The sequence below is a fragment of the Schistocerca cancellata genome, chromosome 1, assembly GCF_023864275.1.
Source record: "Schistocerca cancellata isolate TAMUIC-IGC-003103 chromosome 1, iqSchCanc2.1, whole genome shotgun sequence".
Lineage (NCBI taxonomy): Eukaryota > Metazoa > Arthropoda > Insecta > Orthoptera > Acrididae > Schistocerca > Schistocerca cancellata.
In genome coordinates this window covers 85,363,262-85,390,691 of record NC_064626.1, presented here as the reverse complement: position 1 = coordinate 85,390,691, position 27,430 = coordinate 85,363,262, and positions in this window count along the sequence as shown.

Genomic DNA, 27,430 nt, shown 5'->3' with positions numbered 1-27,430 from the left:
TAACGTATTGCGAATACATAGAAAGAAGGATCCTTCATTGTATGCTTATATGATAGCAGAACTAACACTGGTAACAGTTACTTCTGTAAAATATCTGGGAGTATGCGTACGGAACGATTTAAAGTGGAATGATCATACAAATTTAATTGCTGGTAAGACGGGTGCCAGGTTGACATTCATTGGGAGAGTCCTTAGAAAATGTAGTCCATCTACAAAGGAGGTGGCTTACAAAACACTCGTTCGACCTATACTTTTGCTCATCAGTGTGGGATCCGTACCAGGTCGGGTTGACAGATGGGATAGAGAAGATCCAAAGAAGGGCGGCGCCTTTCGTCTCAGGGTTATTTGGTAAGCGTGATAGCGTTACGGAGATGTTTAACAAACTCAAGTGGCAGACTCTGCATGAGAGGCGTTCTACATCGCGGTGTAGCTTGCTGTCCAGGTTTCGAGAGGGTGCGTTTCTGGATGAGGTATCGAATATATTGCTTCCCCCTACTTATACCTCCCGAGGAGATCACTAATATAAAATTAGAGAGATTCGAGCGCGCACGGAGGCTTTCCGGCAGTCGTTCTTCCCACGAACCATACGCGACTCGAACAGGAAAGGGAGGTAATGACAGTGGCACGTAAAGTTCCCTCCACCACACACCGTTACACCGTTGGGTGGCTTACGTAGTATAAATGTAGATGTAGATGTAGACATGCCTGGTACTATGGCAGCCGGAGCATTACCTGACAACAGGGAAGTCCTCCATCAATATTTGACCAACAGAAGGACGAGAATTGATGTACAGTCATGCTCAAAAGTATCCAAACGACCTAAACTGCATTTCACGTCTTTCGTATGCCATCCACAGCACTTAACCGACTTGCAGCTCCTCTGCTCTCTTTTCGGTACAGTCGATTACTATACAAAATAGTTACTATAAGAGAGCACTACGGAAAACTGTCCTGTAACACAGTCATTCCAGAAGCAAAGTAATACCATGATACTGCAAATATCGGAAAACAGGATGTCGGCGATGACACAGTTTTTGGCGCTTGTAAACTCAAATTTATTACAATAAATGACATTTCAGAAAGCAAGTTTCAACTTGAAACTACGTGACGAAATTGTTGTACTGGACTGGGACCAAGGGTACGAATTGTCACTGTTAACTACCACAAAAGATCGTAAATGTGGTTTCAGTCAACAGTAACAGTGTGTCCATGCTTAAGCTCGAAATGGCGTGACGGATAGCTTTGTGTTGGAGGGAGATTCGAGCACAGCACCTGATCAGATTGATAAATAAGTACGATTAAATGTTGCATGTCGAAGTTTTTCACCAGTAGCGAGATGGATGAAACTAAAATGGCGAGTCGAATATATTTTACCTTACCTGGATTGGAATCCGGCTCCTATCCTTGTTGTTTTCTAGCCACATGTAGACATTATTTCACAACTCGTGGGATGTCCACCGTCTGAATTGAAAATAGGGAGAGTAATTGTTCTGTGCTGACTGAGAGTCGACCATTGCAAATATCACCATTGCTGATTACAAACGAAGAGACGTTGACTATCAAATTATTTTTTTAACAGTAACAAGGAGTGGCATTTTAAAACCTGAACTGATATCACGAGAAGTTCTTTGTCTGATGGAAGTTGAAACTAGCAACAATCGTTATTAGTGGCAACACAGGGAAACACGTTAAAATCATCAATATTTTTCACCTGTAGTTTAGTGTGCACATGCTACAACTTTAAATGACAATAAAAACTTTTGTGCCCGTTTCGGATTCGAACCCAGAAACGCGCCTTTCTTAGCGGCCTTGAGGAGTTTAGAAACTTGGGAATCAACGGAACGATGGAACTATATCGTCCCGAAGGAATCAGTCATCATAAAAGGGAGATCTGAGTTCGAATCCCAGTTAAGTATCAACATTTTTAACATCTCAAGTTCCAATACAATAAGAAATAAGTTCACTGAGGTCTGACATTCTTGTGTAAGAGTGTTTAGTGTTGCGTTTCAACTTTCCACGGCTTCCACCTCTGTTATAGCTGAACCTACAGTGACTCTCCTCCAGTAGGTAGCAAACGGACATCCTATTCACAGTGGATTTAAAATCTCGGTACAAACCTACGCTGTTCACCTGGAATTACCAGAAATGAAGAGGCTCTGTCCATTCTTGTTAAATGTTTTTGCCTGAAGTACGACTCGGATCCAGCCCCTAATCATACAAAGATAGAAACATTCCAACCGACCACTCATATACACAGACAGTTGGTTCACGTTTTTGTCGTAACGAAGGATCCTTCACACTGGATAAGAAATCTTATTCCCTGGAGATCGTTTACAGCCTGTCCTAAACATTAATTCCCTTCTGCATCCGAATCAATATTCAGTAGCTGCCTCAGCTACCGAATGTGTACTTTTCACCTCATTTTGTAATCACTTAAATAAAAACACATAACATCCAACAGAACGAACTAGAAAATGAATAGGATGCGGAAATTTATGGACATGTTGCTTTTAATTGGGCACCTGTAGAGTGGAAAAAGCTGGAAAATTATTTTGTCAGGTTTTGAACAGATTTCCTAGTGGTACAAAGATAAGCAAGTTGCTTTGAACGTTCATGAATGTGAGATTATACACTTCACAAAAAGAAAAATTCGTGGGATCATGTTACTTTAGTATCAGTGATGTACAACTGGAATCGGCCCCCTCACACAAATACCTGGTGGAAAGAATTTGTGAAGGCTCAGTTGTAGGTAAAGTAGGAAGCATACCTTGGCTCAGTTGTATGATGCTGGAAAAATGTGGTTGGCATACAAAGAATATTGATTACAAACACTAGTGTGAAGCGCCCTAGGATATTGCTCAGTTGTGCGGGATATTTATCAAATAGGGCTAATATAAACAAAGAAGGGCATCAGGAATATTGATAAACCGGTCTGAGCCGTCCAACAGCTTCACAGAGATGCTAAAAGCCTGCAGTGACACATGCATGAAGACAGACGGCGACTACCGCGCTGAAACTTTGTTTAAAAAGTTTCAAGAACCAGTACCGAGGAATCTACGAATAAACTAGTGTGTCCTTCGTATCGGCCCCTTAGGGACGGTGGAGATAAGATTAGTGTAATTAAAGCAACTATGGCGGAGAGAGCATATCAGGCTAATGAGGAAACCCACCCGTCATTTGGGCCAGTTCTAGAGGCCTCAAGGTTGAAATGGTTCAAATGGCTCGAAGCACTATAGGACTTAACATCTGAGGTCATCAGTACCCTAGACATAGAACTACTTAAACATAACTAACCTAAGGACATCACACACATCCATGCCCAAGGCAGGATTCGAACCTGCGACCGTAGCAGCGGCGCGGTTCCGGATTGAAGCGCCTGGAGTCGCTCGGCCCCAAGGTTGAGATCCAGAGAAGGTTTCTTAAGGACTCCAGTCTTGTAGACAACAGTAGGTATAGCGAGGAAACAATTACAGACTTCTTGACAGTAACGCTACATGGATTATTTGCCCGGAAATATCTAAAAACTGAGCATGAAAAATGAAGGTTACTCAGCCGGCTTCGTTCTGGAGTTGGAGGATCCGCAAGTAACCTCCAGAAGTGACTCCTCTCAGTGGATACCATCAGCTGTTATTGCGGGGGAGCAACACATCATGTAGCACCTTTCATCTTGCACAAAAGCAGATCCTCTGGTGACTCCGACCACAACTGAAGTTGCATGATTTTGGTCAACAATAGTGTGCCTTGATGTACGTTGGCTAATCTTTAATTTGTTTTTACGTGGTATTTGTTTCTGGTTCGAATAAACACCACACAAATGCATTTAAGCATTCTACATCGCTCTATATGCTAATGAAAGGGGAAACCTTAAAATGCCGTACACCATGTAATACACTACGCTATGTCCATCACAGTAAGAGCATAGACGTAGATGGAGTTTACAATATATTCGTCTTGGTATAGCTTGAAATATTCAGTAGAGGAATCTGAAAATTGTTCCCGATCTGCTGAGTCTTGTTTGTGTTAAAGGAAGAAAATTCCAGTTGAAGCCAATATAAGCGATGAAACTATTATGCTTGTGAAAACTCTCACATTTAAAATTTTGACCTGAAAAAATTCCTTCTTATTTTGTCGATCAATTCAGCTAACTGAAAACGATGTCAGACAGTCTATAAAAATATCAACAAACGAAATACAATACATACTTACACAAATACGGTAGAATTATTCATATAGATAAATGTAAAATTTGCATTTGCATTCGTGGCTACGCCAGGAATGCAACATATCAATAGCCCTCATATAAGGTATCTGCGCTTTTGCGGTCACCACAGATACCAAAGACTAGAAAAATAAGGCGAAAATGAGGTGACCTCTTTTGAGGAAGCGAAGCATTAGAAACCGATTTCCGGCCACAGTATTTTCCCTATTTAGCCTACGTTATGATTGGTTCATCACTTATTCTCAACTACTGAGACACCAAAGCTTCTTTGACCTGCGTAATCAATGTCCGCATGAGGTATAGCATAGTCATATGGCGGCATTTTGCTTAGTCATTGCCAATAGTGCCATTAATACCTTTCATAAATGAATGTACTTATTTGTACTATCAACAACCCTCCGTGACGTAATTGAGCCATGGCAGCCGGAACGCAAGCCAAGATGGTGTTTCCGTAAAGGCGGTTTTCTGTGTCAGAAGTGAAACAAGCAAAAGAAAAGGGAGTACGAAGTAAAGGGGGGAAGAGGAAGAAATAGATTGTGAAGAAGAAGAAGAAGAAGAAAGAGGAAGAATAAGGTTCGTTAAATGGGAGTGGTAAGATGCTGAACCTAAATGTGAAACAATACTTTTAATAACATTTATTTTCCTCAACGCCATTTTAACACTGAAGAAAGAACAAGTGAAAACGGATGTTATACCAGCTACTATAAAATCATTACGAGTATAAGCAATGAAAATTATGAACGTTTGCCAGAAACTTTAAAATCTGCACACATGACTTTCAAATTCGATGAACAGTAAGAGAACCAATGTTGAAATGTTCATAAGTTACAGAACAATAAGTCATAAAGGAGTTGGAAACAAACGCATTTGATTACCAATGGCGCGTTAACATTGGTGCCATCTTGAGCTAGCTCGGACATCGCTCGGCCACTTGTAATCAAAAAAGTACACACAGACTAAACAAGAAAACAGTATAGCCGCAGATCACACCAGCAGAAGATCCCTACAGCTTTTACCTAAACAATGCAAAGTTTGCGTACGTCAGCGCAATACTCTTGTTTCTCTTTAATTTGCTACAGTAATTTCTTAACTCATAGTTACTGTAGTATTTACAAGGGAAACAAGACGATTGCCGGTTCTAGCACTTGGATCGTTAAACGAAAGAATAAATACAGACATAAAAAATGCACAAAACTATCAACATCGAAATATAATTTTAGCTTGCATTTTGCAAGTAAGATTAAAATAGCTCCGGATTCTTCTATTAAGACGGAATAGTGATGAAGATAAAGATCCAAGCCAACTGCAGTTGGTACTATCCAAAGCTAAGCAGCATTACACACGAGAATGGAAGCCAAATTCTTCTCAACGAACAGGAGATTTCGCGTATGGCAATGGACGTTTACAAGCTTTGGTTACACTCGTATACAACAAAAGAGGTTTCTTGGAACGCGTGTACTTGGCTGGGGTAAATACCGCCAGCAGAGCACCCTCAAGCAAGACAGGAGAAATGAGTAACTTTCCGACTCCCAAGACACAAATCCACGACCAAGAAGTCAAAAGAAAACAATAATTCTTCAGCTGGCGTACGCATATAGTTTCCTTTGAACCTCCATTCTTGACTTGTAGATGTAGATGTAGACTGTACAGAGCTGCTGGCACCACGGTATCTACAACCAATGTATCAAAAATGACAGACATGCCGACTTCGAAGAAGCAGACCCATCTCCATGAAGGCAGAGGGGAGCAATAATTCTTCAGCTGTCGTACGTACATCGTTTCCACCATCACTGATAACACGATGAGTCGGACCTTCGCCGTCGGTCAGCCACCTGCGTTACTTGACAGAACGCCAGAAAAACACTGTGGCCAAGAAGGATCGTGCATGCGGTTAAGTGAGCTCCACAAGAGACTCCATACTCTCTTGCGAGATGCCAACCAGCGAGCAGAGAAGCTTTAAGATCCGCAAAAGCTGATTATAACACGAGCGCGGCACAGTTTGTAAGGCACTGAAATGAGAAGGGGGTGGAGACGTAGCAAAAAAATCACGAGGAGCTTCGGACTGAACTGTCTGAGAAACTATTTCGTGAGATATACATCTCCCTGGTATGGAAATGTCTGTGCGTTGCTTTCCGTTACAGTTCAACAAAGCCACTCTTGTTATACCATATCAGTCAACACAACAAAAGTGTTACGAGTGTATTTTGCATTCTTGTCTGTTAGGTTTTGCATTGATCGGTAATACGAGGTGCATTCAAGTTCTAAGGCCTCCGATTTTTTTTCTCCAGACTGGAAAGAGATAGAAACTTGCGCATTGTTTTAAAATGAGGCCGCGTTCATTGTCAATACGTCCCAGAGATGGCAGCACCGTATGGCAGATGGAATTTTACGTCCAGCAAAGAAGAATGAGAACTGTTTTAAATACTTAAAATGGCGACGTTTTCCTTACTTGAACAGCGTGCAATCATTCGTTTTCTGAATTTGCGTGGTGTGAAACCAATTGAAATTCATCGACAGTTGAAGGAGACATGTGGTGATGGAGTTATGGATGTGTCGAAAGTGCGTTCGTGGGTGCGACATTTTAATGAAGGCAGAACATCGTGTGACAACAAACCGAAACAACCTTGGGCTCGCACAAGCCGGTCTGACGACATGATCGAAAAAGTGGAGAGAATTGTTTTGGGGGATCGCCGAATGACTGTTGAACAGATCGCCTCCAGAGTTGGCATTTCTGTGGGTTCTGTGCACACAATCCTGCATGACCACCTGAAAATGCGAAGAGTGTCATCCAGGTGGCTGACGGACGACCACATGGCTGCCCGTGTGGCATGTTGCCAAGCAATGTTGACGCCCAACGACAGCATGAATGGGACTTTCTTTTCGTCGGTTGTGACAATGGATGAGACGTGGATGCCATTTTTCAATCCAGAAACAAAGCGCCAGTCAGCTCAATGGAAGCACACAGATTCACCGCCACCAAAGAAATTTCGGGTAACCGCCAGTGCTGGAAAAATGATGGTGTCCGTGTTCTGGGACAGCGAGGGCGTAATCCTTACCCATTGCGTTCCAAAGGGCACTACGGTAACAGGTGCATCCTACGAAAATGTTTTGAAGAACAAATTCCTTCCTGCACTGCAACAAAAACGTCCGGGAAGGGCTGCGCGTGTGCTGTTTCACCAAGACAACGCACCCGCACATCGAGCTAACGTTACGCAACAATTTCTTCGTGATAACGACTTTGAAGTGATTCCTCATGCTCCCTACTCACCTGACCTGGCTCCTAGTGACTTTTGGCTTTTTCCAACAATGAAAGACACTCTCCGTGGCCGCACATTCACCAGCCGTGCTGCTATTGCTTCAGCGATTTTCCAGTGGTCAAAACAGACTCCTAAAGAAGCCTTCGCCGCTGCCATGGAATCATGGCGTCAGCGTTGTGAAAAATGTGTACGTCTGCTGGGCGATTACGTCGAGAAGTAACGCCAGTTTCATCGATTTCGGGTGAGTAGTTAATTAGAAAAAAAAATCGGAGGCCTTAGAACTTGAATGCACCTCATAAAAGATTAAAAATATAATCATGTTAGTGTTGCAGGTAATGCGACTTTGGACTGCGTGTTTTTCCATCTGTTGAACTGTATCACATAGAAAGAATTATTGAAATATGTACATTTTACTCCATCGTAAAGTCGCTAATAGTCCAATGAACAAACAAATAGGTTAAGCAGTAAAGGACTTAGTGCTCAGATGAGTGGCAGGGATGCGTGGGAAGGAGTGGGGAGGGGGGGTGGAGTTGTAAGAAGGGGAGCAGTGTCAATGTACGCCCTGATGTCGCCTCTGTCCGTAGCTGTTGCGGCTACAAGATGCTAATGTGATACCATTCGAACCTGGAGGAAGTTGACTCGCATTGTGAATCGCATTGAAGTTTTTTGAAACCGGAATTTCATCGTCAAGGACAGAGGACGGGACTGAGAACTCCGAGATATTACAATTATTTTTCCAAAATTGTTTTTCAGTGGTAAATTATACTACAGTTCCTCCTCTAGCACGAAGGTCAAAATGATATCGCAAAAAGTGACCTCGGAATTTAAAATTAAGTGTAACCACTCAACAGGGCAAAGCGACTCGACCTGTTGGGAAACGTAAAGAAACTGCAGCACATCTGGTTTCTATGATAGTTATCAATATTTAAAAGTCTGCTACATGTATTTTACCTATTGTGTTTTTATGAGATTATGTTTTTTGCGTAAATGATGACTACATCTAAGTTCACATTAGCGACATCTAGGTAAGATCTAGGCAAACAGATTTCTGGTAGATACTGTATTTCAGTAGCCTGTTACAATAATGACTATGTGGACAATGTGACCTATTCTACACCTTGTTTTAGAACTAGGTGACGAAGCTGTGCTGACTATATTTAAATGTTTTGACGATGCCATTATGGCCTTATCACTTTAGGACATGGTGTAGAAAAGGTACGTTTTACAGTATTTTATATGTACATTTCCCTGGTTGTATGACAGTATATTGTGATACGTATTGCTGTATTGTGTTGAAAGACACACTGCTCACTAGGTATATTCTAGATCTGAGGATGGTCGTTACGGATTGAAACCGGTCATCGTCAAAAGAATTGATATTGTGATCAAAGACTGAAATAAAAAATATTTGACAGTACTGGATCACTGTTCTCACTGTTCATATACGCCACTATGTCGCAGCTGGTGAGACAGTACTCTAGAACTGGTCGCTCTGTCATGTTGTATGCCATTTCCTTTCCTCAAACGCTACATTTATGCCAAATTTCGCACCACTTGTTAGGATTATCCCTAAAGACATATACGGTATGACATACTGAATTCTTTTACCAGTAACCTTGTAATCGTGTACAATCGGATTCCATCTCTTTGTCATATCCACCTCCGTAGTTGAGTGGTCAGCCGAAGGGAATGTCGTGCTAATCTCCTGGGTTTGCTTCCCGGCTGGGTCGGAGATTTTGTCTGCTCGGGGACTCAGTGTGGTGATGTCTTCATCATTTCATCAAAATCAAATGGTTCAAATGGCTCTGAGCACTATGGGACTTAACTTCTGAGGTCAGTCCCCTAGAACTTAGAACTACTTAAACCTAACTAACCTAAGGACATCACATACATCCATGCCCGAGGCAGGATTCGAACCTGCGACCGTCGCGGTCTCGCGATTCCAGACTGTAGCGCCTAGAACCGCTCGGCCACTCTGGCCAGCCATCATTTCATCCTCATCGACAGTGATGATACTGACAAGAGGGAGATTGAGTTAATAATTAAATCACTAAACACCAAGAACTCTCATGGATATGACGGTGTATCTAGCAGAATACTGAAGTATTGTTCCATGTATGTTAGCCCAGTACTCAGCCATATCTGTAACTTTTCCTTTAGGAGTGGTCGGTTTCCTGACCGATTAATGTACTCGGTAGTGAAGCCACTTTATAAAAAGGGAGACATAATGTTGATAATTATAGACCTATTTCTATGGCATCGGTGTTTGCTAAAGTTATCGAGAGGGTTGTATATACAAGGTTACTGCAGCATTTAAATTCATATAATTTGCTATCAAATGTACAGTTTGGTTTTAGAAATGGCTTAACAACTGAAAATGCTATAGTCTCTTTTCTCTGTGAGGTTTTGGACGGATTAAATAAAAGGTTGCGAACGTTAGGTGTTTTCTTTGATTTAACGAAGGCTTTTGACTGTGTTGACCACAAAATATTACTGCAGAAGTTGGAACATTATGGAGTAAGGGGAGTAGCTTACAATTGGTTCGCTTCTTACTTTAAGAACAGAAATCAGAAGGTAATTCTCCGCAATATTGGGAGTGGTAATGATGTTCAGTCCCAATGGGGCACAGTTAAATGGGGCGTTCCCCAAGGATCGGTGCTGGGGCCACTGCTGTTTCTTATTTATATAAATGATATGCCTTCTAGTATTACAGGTGATTCAAAAATATTTCTGTTTGCTGATGACACCAGCTTGGTAGTGAAGGATCTTGTGTGTAATATTGAAACATTATCAAATAATGTAGTTCATGAAATAAGTTCGTGGCTTGTGGAAAATAATTTGATGCTAAATCACAGTAAGACTCAGTTTTTACAGTTTCTAACTCACAATTTAACAAGAACTGATATTTTAATCAGACAGAATGGGCATGTTATAAGCGAGACGGAACTGTTCAAGTTCCTAGGCGTACGGATAGATAGTAAGCTGTTGTGGAAAGCCCATGTTCAGGATCTTGTTCAGAAACTAAATGCCGCTTTATTTACCATTAGAACAGTATCTGAAATAAGTGACATTTCAACACGAAAAGTAGTCTACTTCGCATATTTTCATACGCTTATGTCATATGGTATTATTTTTTGGGGTAATTCTTCTGATTCAAAAAGGGTATTTTTGGCTCAAAAACGGGCTGTTCGAGCTATATGTGGTGTAAGTTCTAGAACCTCTTGTCGACCCCTATTCAATAGTCTGGGAATTCTGACATTGCCCTCACAGTATATATTTTCTTTAATGTCGTTTGCTGCTAGCAATATTAGCTTATGCCCAAGAGTTAGCAGCTTTCACTCAGTTAATACTAGGCAGAAATCAAATCTGCATGTGGAATGCACTTCCTTGACTCTTGTGCAGAAAGGAGTGCAGTATTCTGCTGCATCCATTTTCAACAAGCTACCACAAGAACTCAAAAATCTTAGCAGTAGCCCAAACGCTTTTAAGTCCAAACTGAAGAGTTTCCTCATGGCTCACTCCTTCTATTCTGTCGAGGAGCTCCTGGAAGAGCTAAAAAATTAAGCTAATTCCAGTGTTACATTCTTGATTTTCTTTATTTAAACTAATGGCGTGTCGCCTGAATATGTTTCTTATATTTCATTTTATCTGTTTCTACAATCGTGTTATAAATTCATGTATTGACTCTTTCCATGACCATGGAGACTTCTCCTTAATGTGGTCCCACGGAACAATAAATAAATAAATAAAAAACAAATAAAAAAGTGGTGTCAACTAGAAAGACTTACACCAGGCGAACGGTCTACCCGACAGGATGTCATAGCCACACGACTTATCATTTCACCTACTTGATATAGGAGTTACCTTTGAGTTACCTAGATTTTAAGCAAGTTCCCACACGTTAACCCGAGTGCAAATTTTGTTCACATCTTTCGGATGATTCTTACGAACACATCCCCAGCGATCAGTCTTATAGTACTGCAGATCCAGTCCCTATGACCATTGACGAACACTGAAAATATCAAAGTTTACATAACGCTTTCCTCTGTCCGGCCATCAACTACCAGTAACACTGCCACAATTCATATAACAATGTCGATCCCTTGGAGAAACGGGAAAAAGCAAAGAAAAAGACGCAGACGATGGAGAAGATATGTGCATTCTTTTGGCTCTTTTACATCTGCTTTAAACTAACCCTTGTTACAGTGGTGCAGTTTCGCATTTTGTGGCAAGACTGCAACGGATAAGGGTAGAGAGAGAGAGAGAAAGAGAGATAAGGAGGGTGTTAGAGCGGTCTAGTGGGGGCGGGTGGGGGGGGGAGGGAATCACGTGGTAGGAGGTCTGAGTGCCCACGCCAGCGCGCCTCCATTACTGTCTAATGGGTCCCTGTCGTCGCAGGGCCAGCTCGAATGTCGTCAAACTTCTCCAAGGCCGTAGTCACCAGGCGTGGGAGCAAACATTGCGTCAGGCACACTGAATGAAGAAAACTCAAAATTCATTCAGCTCAAGTGTCATAATACGATTCCTTATTTCAGTCATCACACGAAAGCAAATGGCAGACCTGGAATGACTTCAAAAAGAAATTCATGTATTATTATGGAAGGCCAAAGATTGTTGTTGAATGCTATACTACATTTTAAAATGAGTGAGACACATAACAGAACTTTTCGGCACAGTCACCACGTCTCAGAAACAGCGGTTGGAACATTCTGTCAGTCACTCTTCTCCTCGACGATAGAAATCCACCCCTTGGTCTTGGAGCTATTCGAGGCGGATCCATGTGAACGTTCTCGCCTTTGCAAAACCACTTACCCTCTCCCCCCTCCCCCAGGATGTTGTTTTTTAAGCTTGCCCAAAAGAATATACTGCCGAGAACGGCATTTGCCAATTGGGGGATAATGGATGTACTGATAATGGTTTCAGCGCCGTCCTCCAATAGATGGCGTAGTAGCATAGCTACCAGAACGTCATCTATGTCTACCTTTTAATAGGGATTTCTCACAGCCAGAAGGCTCAGTGCAGTGCTAACCTGTGAAGCAACAATGCAACCATGCCACGGTGACGCACTGCAGTAAAAAATGGTTCAAATGGCTCTAAGCACTATGGGACTTAACATCTGAGGTCATCAGTCCTCCAGACTTACCGGACTAACCTAAGGACAGCACACACATCCATGCTCGAGGCAGGATTTGAACCTGCGACTGTAGCAGCAGCGCGGTTCCAGACTGAAGCGCCTAGAACCGCTCGGACACAACAGCCGGCGCACTGCAGTCACATGAGCGAGTTTGAAAGGAGTCAAACTCTGGCTATGCGAGTGGTGGATTGTTCATTCAAGAGAATTCCCTCAAAATTCGGACTTTTAACGTCTATTGTGTTCAACTTCTGTTGTGCAACGATGCTGATATCACTGGTCACGTGAACATAATCGCACCTGGAGATGACGTCCTGGAAATGCATGCAGCACATAAGCTTTTCGGTTCTACACAGAGTACGGGAAAGCACTTGCCCCCCCCCCCCCCCCTCTAACAGCCGTGTACCGCAAGTCTCTAGAGGAACGGAAGGTTCCAAGTGATTGAAAAAGAGCACAGATAGTTCCAGTTTTCAAGAAGGGTCGTCGAGCAGATGCGCAAAACTATAGGTCTATATCTCTGACATCGATCTGTTGTAGAATTTTAGAACATGTTTTTTGCTCGCGTATCGTGTCATTTCTGGAAACCCAGAATCTACTCTGTAGGAATAAACATGGATTCCGGAAACAGCGATCTTCTAAGATCCAACTCGCTTTATTTGATCATCAGAACCAGAAAATATTACATTCAGGCTCCCAGGTAGATGCCATTTTCCTTGACTTCCGGAAGGCGTTCGATACAGTTCCGCACTCTCACCTGAAAAAGTAAGAGCCTACGGAATATCAGACTAGTTGTGAGGCTAGATCGAAGAGTTTTTAGCAAACAGAACACAGCTTGTTGTTCTCAATGGAGAGACGTCTACAGACGTTAAAGTAATCTCTGGCGTGCCACAGGGGAGTGTTTTGGGACCATTGCTTTTCACAATATATGTAAATGACCTAGTAGACTGTGTCGGAAGATCCATGCGGTTCTTCGCGGATGATGCTGTAGTATGCAGAGAAGTTGCAGCATTAGAAAATTGCAGCGAATAGGCACTTGGAGCACGGAATGGCAACTGACCATTAACATAGACAAATGTAATGTATTGCGAATACATAGTAAGAAGGATCCTTTATTGTATGATTATATGATAGCGGAACAAACACTGGTAGCAGTTACTTCTATAAGAAATCTGGGAGTATGCATACGGAACCATTTGAAGTGGAATGACCATATAAAATGAATTGTTGGTAATGCGGGTGCCAGGTTGACATTCATTGGGAGAGTCTTTAGAAACTGTAGTCCATTAAGAAAGGAGGTGGCTTACAAAACTCTCGTTCGACCTATACTTGAGTATTGCTCATCATTGTGGAATCCGTACCAGGACGGGTTGTCGGAGGAGGTAGAGAAGATCCAAAGAAGAGCGGCGCGTTTCGTCACAGGGTTATTTGGTAAGCGTGATAGCGTTATGAAGATGTTTAGCAAACTCAAGTGGCAGTCTGCATCGCGGTGTAGCTTTCTGTCCAGGTTTCGAGAGGGTGCGTTTCTGGATGAGGTATCGAATATATTGCTTCCCCCTACTTATACCTCCCGAGGAGATCATGAATATAAAATTAGAAAGATTCCAGCTCGCACGGAGGCTTTCCGGCAGTCGTTCTTCCCGCGAACCATACGCGACTGGAACAGGAAAGGGAGATAATGACAGTGGCACGTAAAGTGCCCTCCACCACACACCGTTGGGAGGTTTGCGGAGTATAAATGTAGATGTAGATGTAGAAGCGCCCCAGGATTGTCATACTGTAAGGGCTGCAGTGGCAGATCGTACAGCTACCACAGCACGGATCAGAGGACTTGTGAGCCCACACTTGTGATCACGAACTTTTGCGGACCAGTTATTTGCTGGGGGTCTACGGGCACGCACTCTCACCACAGTATGGAGGTTCACATCTAGGCTGTTGCCATCAGAGGGTCACTTGGAAGATGGGTTGGCGCGCTGTGGTCTTCAGCGCTGAAAGCTGCTGTCTCCACGTAGGTGATGGACGTACGACGTACACCTGATAAGCGCTGTTACAACTCACCTCTGGTGGTTCTGGAGGGGACGCTAAGCATTGATCGGTACGTTTAGAATGTTGCTAGACCTGTTTTTTTGCCATTCTTGCAAGAGGAAGTTAATTTGTTCTACAAACAGGGTAATTCTGGCCCCCACTCTGTCTGCGAAACTAAACGTGCTCTACAAGACATGCAGAAATTTCGATGGCCAGCACGATCTCTGGACTTGTCTGCAGTAGAGCACGTAATGGGATACGATGGCATGAGAAGTGAATTGTGCGACACATCAACCAGCACGCCTTACAGAACTACGTGACCATTTCGAGCAGACATGACATAACATATCCCAAGACAGTATTCGCCATCTGTACGATCGACCGGATGCTAGAGTCAGCTCCTGCATTACCACACGTGGAGGCTACACATCACGTAGTAATATGTGAGTTTCAACATGGTTTGATACCTGGTACCTCAGAAACGATTGTGCTATTGATCTGTCAGTGTAGTCTTTTCAGACACACCATATGCACTTTTGCAAGAATAAATCTGAAGTGAACTGAGAACCTCTAAAAAGGTGTACTTCTTTCCAGGGAATGTAGAAAATGCATTGTGCAAGATCTGGACTGTATGGCGGATACCCCAAAACCTCACATCGAAATCTTTGAAGTAGAACTTGTTGTGCATGCCGTATTGGTTTGTAACACGTTATATCCTCTCCGCAGGATCTATGATTAGTGTAGGCACTGGAACTGAAACCTGACAGGAAATTAACTTAAGGTGTTGCGTAGAAAAAGGTGAAGAAATCCATTAGGGTACGATTACGATTGCCTAAACATCAGTAGAAAGTATCTACCATCAAAAACCTAGGTATAGCACACGGGAGTAGCCTACAGTTACGTCACCCTGCTGCTGATGCCTGCGGAACTCTCGATTGAATGTAATATCAAGAAACCAACAGTCGAAGAAGATACCCCCTATAGTGGAAATATTGCGCCAAGTCTTTACGAACTTTTGTAATTATTACATTAAAAAATGAATCATCTGTGTAATAACAGAGTAGTAGCACTTTAGCTTTTATAATACTGATGCTCTTCATTTTAACGAAAGTATTTTACACATAATCATTAAGGTTGAAGCTCTCTTTTCCCGTGTTTGCTTTAACAATACATATGTTTTTGGATGTGGTCCGCTTTTAGCAAAACACAGTTTTTTTTTATCCCAAACATGTTTCACTGCAGTTGCAGCATCATCAGTGGGATTTTTTTTTATAGCTGTTACAGAATGTTCTTCACTGTTTGTACGCATGTGAACACTAGTTTTTGAAATCGTAGTTACAGATTTTTTAAGAAAAACGAAAAATGATGAATGCATACCTTTTTACCACATGGTGTGGTTTTCCTGATGTACTTTGCTTCTACAGCGACTGTTTTCGTCCAAAGTTTGTCCTCTGCAACCACATACACCTTAAAGTAGACAAATTATTTAAGCCAAAATTACGATTTGAAAATTGTTATGGCTATGCCTGAAAATTAATTCTATGTGGAAGGTTGTGTGTGTGCGTGTGTGTGTGTGTGTGTGTGTGATAGAGAGAGAAGGAGAGTGTGAGAGTGACAGTAGGTTTGAGGATTTTTTTCTTTTTCGTGTGTAAGTGTGTGTGGGATGGGGAGTGAGGGGGGAGCTCTATAGATTGGTGTTATTTAATAATTTTTTGTGGGTAGAGAACAGAGTTCCATTACAGAGAGCTGTTTGTTCTTTTCCCTCAAAGAATTATTAGATAACATCAATCTATAGCGCTCCCCCTCCCCATCCCCATCCCCCCCCACACACACACACAAAAAAAGGAAAAGATCCTCAAAACTGCTGTCTCTCTATCCCCCCCCCTCTCTCTCTCTCTCACTCACTCACTCACACACACACACACACACACACACACATACACACCCACACAAAATCTTCCACATGAAATTAATTAGTTTTCAGGCGTAGGCGTAACAATTTTCAATTCGTAATATTGGCGTAAATAGTTTGTCTACACGAAGGTGTATATGGTTGTAGAGGACAAATTGTGAACGAAAACAGTCGCTATCGAAACATAATACATCATGAAAATCACACCATGTGGTAAAAACGTATGCATTCATGATTTTATGTGTTTCTTCAAAAATCTGTTATTACGATTTCAAAACTAATATTCACATGTATACAAACAGTAAAGAACATTCTTTATCTTAAACAGCCATAAAATAAAAGCCCACTAAAGATGCTGGAAATGCAGTGAATCGTGTTTGGAATAAAAACAAAATTGTGTTTTGCCAAAGGCGGACCTCATCCAAAAACATATGTACTATTTAATATACTTAATGTAGTTTATCGCTTTTGTAACCAAATACAGCAAATAAAATGTAGCAAATTAATTTTACGTTCCTGACAATGCGTGGTTCTGCTGTGCATCAAGTGCATATGAGACTTGTTTTGTCATTATTTTATATTGGGGAGAGTGTTTCATCACGGTACGTTTTTCAAACTTTCACCTAAAGCCGGCTCTGTAATATCTATCTCTATATCCGGATCCCGCTCCAGCTACTGTCAGGTCTGGGTGCTGACGAGTCCTCTCCATTTGGCTCGGTCCTCCCACCACTTTTCTTCCTCAACTTGCTGCCAGATCACACCTCTCCTTTCCACAGATTTTCTCACTCCCATTTCCCACCGTGTTCTTGGGCGCCCTCTAGGTCTTTTCCTACCCATCTTTAGTTCTTCCATAATTTTGGGGATTCTCTGCCCATGCATCCTCTTAACATGCCGATACTATCTTAATCTCTTTTTTTCAATTTCTTCTCTCATGCTTTGTTGTTTAAGGTCCTTTCTAATCTCTACATTCCTTAATCTGTCCATTCTTGTTTTTCCCTTAACTGCTCTGAGAAATTTCATTTAATACGAGTTTTAAATATTTTTTATATCCTTTTCAAATTATGTCATTCACTTTTTACGTGCTGCAGTCTTTTTCTGACATCACAACACTCACTCCACGGAATTTAGGTGCTCACAAGTGAGAAGACATGTTCCAAGTTACAACATGGTCATGTATCTAGGAGCAAATAGTCTACTCAAATTTAAAAGCGTTGCAATCGAGAAAAACTTGTCAATACTTTGTTTTGTCGTCTATCAGCTACACTATTAATCTACCACACACCAGTAACGAGTAAGTGAAATCAAATTAATAGGAAGTATTATCGCAAACACTGAAACTTTAAGCTATTGGAAACAAACACAAATTTCCTGTTTCAACTTAGGTAAAATTGTTGCGACAGTAAGGAAACTGAATTAATTTGCAAATATCCCTTGTTCCATGGTAAAAGATCTTCTCCTGTTCTAAGGTCAAAGATGGTGCACGAACGATGAAGTATGGCTGTGTAACTAGTTCTATAAACATATAGCATTCTACTTGCTATAACATTCGGCAACAGAATAATTAACAATATAATCCAAATAGCTTTAATATATTATGCTACATTTGTATATATCGAAGTTGAAATACACTCCTGGAAATGGAAAAAAGAACACATTGACACCGGTGTGTCAGACCCACCATACTTGCTCCGGACACTGCGAGAGGGCTGTACAAGCAATGATCACACGCACGGCACAGCGGACACACCAGGAACCGCGGTGTTGGCCGTCGAATGGCGCTAGCTGCGCAGCATTTGTGCACCGCCGCCGTCAGTGTCAGCCAGTTTGCCGTGGCATACGGAGCTCCATCGCAGTCTTTAACACTGGTAGCATGCCGCGACAGCGTGGACGTGAACCGTATGTGCGGTTGACGGACTTTGAGCGAGGGCGTATAGTGGGCATGCGGGAGGCCGGGTGGACGTACCGCCGAATTGCCGTAGGATCCTACGCAGTGCCGTAGGGGACCGCACCGCCACTTCCCAGCAAATTAGGGACACTGTTGCTCCTGGGGTATCGGCGAGGACCATTCGCAACCGTCTCCATGAAGCTGGGCTACGGTCCCGCACACCGTTAGGCCGTCTTCCGCTCACGCCCCAACATCGCGCAGCCCGCCTCCAGTGGTGTCGCGACAGGCGTGAATGGAGGGACGAATGGAGACGTGTCGTCTTCAGCGATGAGAGTCGCTTCTGCCTTGGTGCCAATGATGGTCGTATGCGTGTTTGGCGCCGTGCAGGTGAGCGCCACAATCAGGACTGCATACGACCGAGGCACACAGGGCCAACACCCGGCATCATGGTGTGGGGAGCGATCTCCTACACTGGCCGTACACCACTGGTGATCGTCGAGGGGACACTGAATAGTGCACGGTACATCCAAACCGTCATCGAACCCATCGTTCTACCATTCCTAGACCGGCAAGGGAACTTGCTGTTCCAACAGGACAATGCACGTCCGCATGTATCCCGTGCCACCCAACGTGCTCCAGAAGGTGTAAGTCAACTACCCTGGCCAGCAAGATCTCCAGATCTGTCCCCCATTGAGCATGTTTGGGACTGGATGAAGCGTCGTCTCACGCGGTCTGCACGTCCAGCACGAACGCTGGTCCAACTGAGGCGCCAGGTGGAAATGGCATGGCAAGCCGTTCCACAGGACTACATCCAGCATCTCTACGATCGTCTCCATGGGAGAATAGCAGCCTGCATTGCTGCGAAAGGTGGATATACACTGTACTAGTGCCGACATTGTGCATGCTCTGTTGCCAGTGTCTATGTGCCTGTGGTTCTGTCAGTGTGATCATGTGATGTATCTGACCCCAGGAATGTGTCAATAAATTTTCCCCTTCCTGGGACAATGAATTCACGGTGTTCTTATTTCAATTTCCAGGAGTGTATTTACATATGCTGCACAAAACGAAACCTCGTGTCTGCCAACAATAAGAACTGTAGAAAATATCGGAAACTGCTTAATGCGGCCTATAGTGCGCTTTCCTTCATGTCATTCCAAAATCACTCTCTAAGTCGAACAGAACTTGGATGACAGATACAGGTACGTCAGACCACGTGGCTTCAATTCTACCAGTTCATAAATCGTAGTGGTTGTCCAGTCGTGGCGTCAAAGTCATTCAGCATCCGATAAAGATAAGTTTTCAGTAGGTGAGAGCTCTAGAGTAAGTACTAGCTGGAGCAACAGTCTTACAGTCTCTGTACCGAAGCAGGTCAAGACAGTGTGTGCAACATGCGATCTGTGTTATCTTGTTGCAGATCATCAAGGAGACTTCTAAATCAGGACATGTTAGAACACGATCATCTGCTGTAACACTTCAGGGAGGCACTGCCTGATGTCCAAATGTCCCGCATGACAACGAGTACGCTACAGTAACCGTTGTCATGTGAGTCGTTTATTTTAAACTGAATCTTCCACGTTAACTGCTAACAGTTTTGTTATATTTCACACAATAGGCATGGTTCGGTAGTATTGTCGTTGTCAAGTACACGCCCGAATATTACAGTTCGTAAGTATCATTTAATTTTGCGACATTTTTATGCGGAGTTAACTGTACACGTATACTTACGTCTTCTTTTGTGACTGTAAAATAAAGTTCTGTAGTAACTTGACTGCTAATTGACAGTTCTCAATGATACTTTATGTTTAGAAAGTGTTTCTAACTAGTCAGCGCTATTCTTTGAGCTATTGATAATTTAATTATTTGTCCACTGTTTAGTTGTTTACGTTTTGTCCGCTGACACGTTACAGAACGCAAGTAAAATTTTCTAGGTAATATGTTTGAAGTCGATCTGTTCGTCTAAAATGTAGTGCGGGTAATGTTCCAAGTGCATGTAAATTTCCAGTTTTCTTTATGTTCATGGCAGGTCCTTAAGCTATTATGTGTAAGATCTGAAGTAGAGTATTGATATATTACAAATAGCACCCATAAAACTGTCATTCAGAACTACAAGAAACGCAAACACGAAACTTCACTCTGGAAGAAACAAAATACAAGAATGTACGCTAATGCAGGTGTATACAAAACTTTGTGTGACAACTGTAATAAATTCTACATTGGACAAACAGCACGGAACTTTAACTTGAGATTTAGGGAGAACGTGCTGGATATAGTGATAGCAAAGAATCATGCATTTAAAAAACCAAACCCATATAATCGACAACATCGAAAATGCACTTTAAACCTTACACATAATGCCAAAAAGGACTCACTATGACCATACTGGAAGAATTGAAAATTTATATGAACGAGAAATATTATTAGCACGACATATTAAACGAACAGGTCGACTTCAAACAGAAATATTAAATAGAAAATTTTATTGACGTTTTGAAACATGGGAACATGACTACGTCTAACAAGCAACCAACAAAAGATTATACAAACAACTAAATTATCCGTAACTCAGAAAATACTGCTGACTAGCTGTAAACGCTTTGTAAACAAACAGCATCATTGAGAACGGTCAAACAGCTGTTAAATTGCCACATGTGAGTTTATTCCACCATCATGGAAACAAGGACAACTGACAAAAGGATTCATCAGTGATGCAATACGTACGTCTCGCGCAGCTGGACTGAAGTATTCATGTACAATTAACTCAGTATATAAATATCGGAAAAACAACTGAAATTTACCGACTGTAATATTCGCGGGTGTACTTAACAATGGCAGTGCCGCCGAAACAGGCCTGTATTACGCGATGTAATACGACTATTAGCAGCTAACTTGGAAGATTCAATTCAGAACTTTCATTCTCCGCAGGTACGTCCCTTATCACGCTGTACGCAGAACAAGGACTCGTCTGAGAAGGCGATATTTAGTATTGTAGGTAGGGTGCCTTACTGTCGAAAGGCCTTTCTCTATGTCTTCGCCTGAAGAAAAACCAGAACAGCAGTCACTGCTCTAATAGTCCGTGTTGCTACAGTCTGGTGAAGCTGGCACCTGACTTACCAGAAATGTACTTTTTTTGAGTTATTGATACATCCACTACAGTTGTATAGTTCTGAAATTTGAGTACTTCTGCAGAATTTCGCCAAGGAAACAATAGTACTCAGGAAAATTTTAATCTTATAAAGACAAATTATTTGATAATTAGCAAAACAAAACAAAATTGTGAGCACAGTTCTGAATAGCTCTCCAACTGTTCTACAGGGAACCATAGTGACGTATCTTTGGGCGGACAATAGCTTATGAGATAATCACAATAACGAGGGACACAGTTTCACTACATGAGAAAAACAAATTCGCACAACTCTTCTGATCATAGTTCTTAACATTATCCCAAGAGGTCTACCAAAAATGGTAAGTTAAGCCTTTGATCGAACTCGAAAAACTTCGCCCTTAGGTAGCAGGACAGTCTCACCTTAAACTGATTAACCACCTGGGCAGCGTTACATAGCGTTCCGTTCTGTAATTTAATTTGGCAAGAGTGAACGGAAGAGCAACGGCACTGCCGATGTCCAGAGTAATTCTGGACGAAACTTTAGGAACAGAAGAGTTTTGCTGGACCATGATCTTACACCCTGGAAAGTTTACCAGTTGTTATTTAAGTTAACCACTTAAAATAAATTGTGGTAGAAGTACATTTTAGAGAGTTTTCAGTGATCGTAATAAAGTATATTTCATATGTAACGGGAAGCTATGAAAATACTGTGGTCAGATATCGCGTTGGCCCTTAATTTATTTGATGGAGCCAGCAAAAACTTACTTTCATTTTTGTGAGACTGTCTTGACCGCACAGAGTACTTATTAAACAGAAGAATACATGGATTTCTGTTAAAAAAGGCGAGGATTTGGATGACACGTCTTTAAAGACAGTTGTGAAGCAATAGACAACAATAACAAATTAACTAAGGAGGGTGTAAGGAGTGTACGCAACGATACTGCTCACGGCGGTTCAAACCTATCATAATGATGCTCAGTTGGTGCTCCACGGCATCTAAATATCTATAAAAGAAAGCATGGTCCAGAGTAACCTGTAATGTAAACTAAATCGTGTGATCAGCTGATTTCGACCTTCTGTCATTTTCAATTATCTGTAAAGCCAACGTGGAATGATATCACATTGTCTACATACATCTTCATACATCGCTATGTGATCAAAAGTATCCCGACACCTGGCTGAAAATGACTCACAAGTTCGTGGCGTCTTCCATCGGTAATGCTTGTAACGCCGGAAAAGCATATCCTCCTATTTCCATCTATTGTACTATAAATTTGTTTTCCTTATTTTTGGTACCTCAATATATATGACATTTCTGTGTCTTTACATATTGTAATTGTTTTACTATTTGTATATATATATTTATGCATTTATGTCGATGTATAATTGGTTTGTTTCGTAAATATTATTTGTATTTTTACGCTGGGTCTTGCCTAGGGAAAACTGCTATCGAACGATGACATCGATAGGTCGTGTGAAGAATAAAAGTGTGTAGGATCTTTGGTAGTGTTAACTCTGTCGCGTGGAGCGCGGGCAGAGAGAGTCTGGCTGGAGTAGCGAGTGGAGCAGGTGTGTTGTGTGAAGCTCCCGCGAGTTGCCGCGCTTTCGGGGTTTGGCAGCATGTAACTGCGCTCGACTTGCGATGGTAGTTTCTGACATGGTGTCGCGGACGGGAAGCATTAGCTGGCGCACATCAAGAGCCCGTTTCGTCTGGTGACCGTGTCGAGAAGAAGGCGCGCCAACATCCAGCTTCTGCAACAGCGACGGCCGACAATGAGTGACTGTCGCCACCTCCTCGATCGACGGCTTCAAACCTTCAATCAACCAACAAGGAAGACTGGAAGCACGTAAAGTTTTAGAACTGTATGGCAGACCTCAGCTTTTCAAACTTTTAAAATTGTTGCATCACAAAATTACAGCTATTTAGCATGAACCTTTTTTGCTCATTGTCCCAAATGCATTACCAAGCAGGGTCCCTTCCTTTTCCGGAATGAACCCGAGTGTCGTTCAAATTCAGACGCCAGCATTAAAATACAATCATTCCATTTCACTGCTTTAATTTCAAAGTTCAGTTAAAGTATTCATAGCTGGCTACAATATTTAGATTACACAAGCACGAATTAAGAGTGCGAGTTTTGTTACCGTATTTTAGCTTACCTGTGACTGCAGCTCAGCTTAGTACGTACTAAATTTTACTATTGTTAATTGTTCAGAATCATTTAATTCAAGTTCAAAGTTAAATCTCTTATTTCTAAATTGCGTAGATTCAAGTAGCTTTTGAAATGATTGTTGAGGTAGTCCAAGACTAACCGTATTATACTGAATTTCGATGTGCTTCAGAAAGAAAGCTCACTATTAACTTCAGTCACTAAATTAACTTTCGATTTTCCAGTTTTATTAATTCTTTTGCTAAATTAAGTCAGAGTGTACCGAAATTTATTACTTCTGACAAACTTTCAGTTTTCACACTACACGTGTCAACCTTCAGTTGCCACGCTTCTAGTGCTAATTATATGTGTAATAATCTGTCTTTTTCAGTTACTATAGTAATTGTCCTTAGGACTGGCGACCGTAATTTCCCCCAGATCTCAAATATCTAATTACCGCTAGTTGATTGTTAACGTAACGGCCGCACATTTACTTTCTTTATTAACTTTACCCCTATTTCAAAATTAATTTCCACCTGTTTCATTAGCATTTTTCCTTTCATTTAGATGTAACCCTTTCCTCCCTCTTTACCGATAAATTAACCTCGGTGTCGATTGCTTTTCCCAAATTTCCATTAGGTACACGCGGTTTAATTTTTCACTGTCATTAAGGTCGATAAGTGAGGGGGAGGTTACATGCTGGAATTCAGTATGGTGTTGCCCCACTCTCGCACCCATACGTTCAAGCAGGTGCTGGAATGTTTCTTGGGGAATGGCAGCCCATTTCACACGGAGTGCTGCACTGAGGTATCGATGTCAGTCGGTGAGGCCTCGCACGAAGTCGGCGTTCCAAAACATCCCAAAGGTGTTGTATAGGATTCAGGTTAGGACACTGTGCAGGCCAGTCCATTACAGGGATGTTTCTGTCGTGTAACCACTCCGCCACAATCGTGTTGAAAGATCAGTCGGCATCCCCGAATTGCTCTTCAACCGTGGGAAGCAAGAAGACGCTTGAAACATCAATGTAGACCTGTGCTGTGATAGTGCCACGCCAAACAGCAAGGGGTGCAAACCCCCTCCATGAAAAACACGACCACACCATACATGACCGCTTCCGAATTTTACTATTGGCACTACACACGCTAGCAGGTGTTGTTCACGGGGCATTCGCCGTACCCATACCCTGCCATCGATCGCCACATTGTGTACCTTGATGCGTCACTCCACACAACGTTTTTCCACAGTTTAATCGTCCAATGTTTACGCTCGTTACAGCAAGCGAGGCGTCGTTCGGCATTTACCGGCGTGATGTGAGGCTTATGAACAGCCGCTCGACCGTGAAATCCAAGTTTTCTCACCTCCCGCCTAAGTGTCATAGTAGTTGCAGTGGGTGCTGATGCAGTTTGGAATTCCTGTGTGATGGTCTGGATAGATCTCTGCCTATTACACATTACGACCCTCTTCAGAAGTCGGCGGTCGCTGTCAGTCAACAGACGATATCGGCCTTTACGCTTTTGTGCTTTGGGTGTCCCTTCGCGTTTCCACTTCACTATTACATGGAAAACAGAGGACCTAGGGGTGTTTAGGAGTGTGGAAATAACGCGTACAGACGCATGACAGAAGTGACACCCAACCAGCTGACCACGTTCGAAGTCCGTGAGTTCCGTGGTGTGAGGACGCTGATATGGAGTACCTGGCAGTAGGTGGCAGGACATAGCATCTAATATGGGAAACGTATGCTTTTCGGGATGTCCGGATATTTTTGATCACATAGTGTATAAATAACACATTACACCACTCAAATTTTCTTCTTTGGGGGTTATCAGCATAATACATGTCAGATAACGAAATGATAATTAGAAAAACGCACCACAACAGGTGCTTATAATAATTAATTTTTGTTAAGGACAGGCTGTCTCGGTATTTGTCGCCATAGTCAATTATGTCTATAACGATGCTACGTGCGTTTCACGTCGTTGTCGAACTGTTTTATAACTCTGAATATTTTGATTACGTGATAAATGACGCAAATACATTGAAATTGAGTCGCTTGTGAGCTCTGCAACATCCATGTACTAATTTACATTTACATGACAAACCCTATTTTCAGGGCTATATTTTAATTTGGACAAATGGATCTATGCAGATATTTGTAAAAACGACGACGATACATCAGTCCATACAAATGTAAAATTGCCACCTTCTGAAGAAGACAAATTTAAATTTGTTGAAACCTAGGTAAAGATTTCTTTATCCATTGCAACTGGTCGGCTGTTTATAATTTCATTATGAAAATAATATGTTAACTAAGGTTCGACAGTAGTTTGACAGATTTGCTCTTACAACATTATATAAGTCCAGTTTTACATACTGTATAACGCCGTAAGAGTGGAGCTGTTAAATCATAGTTAACGGATTTATTTTCATTATATTTACGTCATTTACCATCTAATTAAATAAACGATAGTTACAACAAATTTCACTAACTATGTAATATGGACATCACATCGTTCTAGACGTATCTGACAACGGTAATAGATGCCAAAACCGTTTGTCATTAATAAGGATTAATCATTATAAGCAACTATTCTGGTGTATCTTTCTAATAATTACACAAATGACGTTAACATACCACCTTATCGCGCAGTGTTCCTACTCGCATGTGTGATACTACGTATTATATATTGCAATTATCAAATTATTTTTCTTTACATATACAAAGTAGAGATCACAGTCCATCAATATAGGGGTAATTAATCTACGTCAACATTACCTCACATGTCGTATTGATAACTGTGCTTAATTAGCATTGAAGTAAGCCAATCAGGACGTTGCGGGCGCATATTCAAGCGGCCCGCCAGATACAATTAGTGTCTGTTGTTCTCACATTGTGCATGATAGTGCACGAGACTGTACAGCCTTCGGCCCGGGTTCTATCCTTACTACCGTCCCATGTCCAGCTTTTGTATCGTTCTCTTGTGCGGTTTTAGGAAACCAGAAGAATCACACGTGTTCCTCGCCGTCGCCGGCGGGCCACTTGAATTTGCTCGCACAACGGCCTTATTCGTTAACTTAAATTGTGTTTAACCTGGAAACGTTGCATCTTATCGAATTTCTTTCTTAACAATTATATGTCAACACACCCCACCCTGCAATAACGTTATTTGCTTTTCAGATTGTTTCTGACCATCTTGTATGTAATGTGCGTCTTCATTTGCTCTCGATGACTCTGCTGTGTTTGGATGTTAGTGTACCTTTGACAAAATCATATCAGCTGATACTGGTTGTCAATCTACAGCACTTATAGCACAGCAACCAATACGACATGTGAGTCTGTAACGTTGACGTGAATACATTTCCAATGAGACTGTCGATTGTGACGTCTTCTTTGTAAGTGTAAAGAAAAATAATTAATTAATTACAATATATAATTCTTAATATCGCGAAAATAAGTAGGAATATTGCACGATCAGGTGGTACGTTAATGTGAATTGTGTAATGTCTTATTTATAGTGATTAAAATTCTTCTGGGTATTATTGCTAAAACTAACAACAATAATAAACAAAAACCGACGTTTCGGCCGAATTGCAACGGCCTTCCTCAGGGCACGCCTGGTTTTGTATGGGGATAGGTGCTTATACAGGGCTATTACAAATGATTGAAGCTATTTCATAAATTCACTGTAGCTCCATTCATTGACATATGGTCACGAAACACTACAGATACGTAGAAAAACTCATAAAGTTTTGTTCG